Source organism: Octopus bimaculoides, chromosome 10, assembly GCF_001194135.2.
Source record: "Octopus bimaculoides isolate UCB-OBI-ISO-001 chromosome 10, ASM119413v2, whole genome shotgun sequence".
Taxonomy (NCBI): domain Eukaryota; kingdom Metazoa; phylum Mollusca; class Cephalopoda; order Octopoda; family Octopodidae; genus Octopus; species Octopus bimaculoides.
In genome coordinates, this window is record NC_068990.1 from 59,523,732 (window position 1) to 59,525,504 (window position 1,773).

Consider the following 1,773-nt stretch of genomic DNA (forward strand, 5'->3'; position numbering starts at 1 on the left):
ATATATATATATATATATATATATATATATATATATAGTGTGTGTGTGTGTGTGTGTCTCTCTCTCTCTTTATATCTGTGTTTGTTGCCTTCATCACCCACTTGGCAATCACTATTTGTTTACATCCCCATTACTAAGCAAAAATGACTAAGAGAATAAGTCCCAGATTTAAAAATAAATAAGTACTGAGGTCAAATTTTTTAACTTAAAACCTTTCAAGGCAACGCCCCAGCATGGCTGTAGTCCAATGACTGAACCAAGTAAACGATAAACGATAATAAAAGATAAATGCTTTCTTAGAACTTTCTCTATCTGTTTTTCTACAATATTGTTTTCTGTTGACAAACAACGTAATACCAAAGAATTTAATCTGTCTCATGTCATGACTGGCCATAACAAATATGTTTTTATAAGCTTTGGTTTACTAAATCTTCTCTTTCTTGTGGCCACTGTAATAGATATCATAAGCTTAAATTCTTAATGCAACCTACAAGTTGAGCATGACAGCCTGTAACTTATTACTCTTGATGAATCTAGGAGCTTCTAACAGAAGATTTACTTCTCCTGGAAATAATTCTCTTACAATATCCTGTTCAGTTAACCATTTAACATTCAGATTACTCTATCAAATGAAATGCTTATTTATTCACACTGTTTGGAATTAATCATGAATTATTTCATAGCTTTGAAATTTTGATGATGTATTGTTTGTTTTTAGAATGACATTGTAGGGTATGTATGCGAGACTAGATCTGACTGGTTTGAACATAAAACAGGTATGATATTTGAGCTGGATATGGCCAGTTTAAAAATGCTAGAGGGTCCATTAATATCACTATCTTCTTGGTCCCTTAATTTTTTCTTCAAAGTTTGAAATGAATTCTCAGTTTATTTAATCTGGTAAGTCATGCATGTTATTTAAAAGCTCTTGTGTCTTATTTAAATTTTGTAACTGTTGAAATTTCCCAAGTAAAGAGTTAACAGTTGTGTTCAGTATTAGATTGAACACATAAAGTAAAAAAAATTTTTTTCAGGTTTTTTACTTTTATTTTATCTACTTGCATCATCAAGTGATGTACCTGTGCATATCATTATTGATGTTACCTGAAGTATTTAAGATATTTTGATAATTAAACACTTTCACCCAAGTGACCAAGTCAGTATTGACCAAGTTTCAGCTTATGTTTATTTGGAACTATTCCATTTATAACTCTAATGACTAAATCCACAGTCATCTTGAAACAACTTCTGCAACTTCAGAGGCTAACTTGATGTCCCTTTGCCCACTAGTCCATATGAAGCCCAGATTGTTTTTGGAACTCTTGAGTTACTGGCCTGTGAACTCTTTACAACTTATTTCAATGAGTTAGTAACTTACCCATCATCTATTGCTTTGGTATTCCCCAGCTCAGTATACTTTACCCTCCTCATCTTATTAGATCCTCCTCATGAACAGTGAAATCAAATAAGATGACCTCTTTGGAAGTTTCTGAGATCAGCACCGTGTATAGCCTTATTGAGGTGTGGAATCAGTTTCTAGAAACGTCAGGTACTTTTCCAGATCAACTTTCAATTCCTTGTCTTGTGCCATTGGTCACAAGTCAGAGAATGTGATCCTGGTGGTTGATTTTAGCTTTACTCTAGCCTTGATGAAAGGAGTGATGGTTTTCACTGGGTAGAAGCTCTTAGAACTGCTAATCTGGCAGTAGATAGTATCCGTTAAGGACTTCAGACCTTGGCTATGAAGCCAGCAGCAGCAATCATTACCCAGGT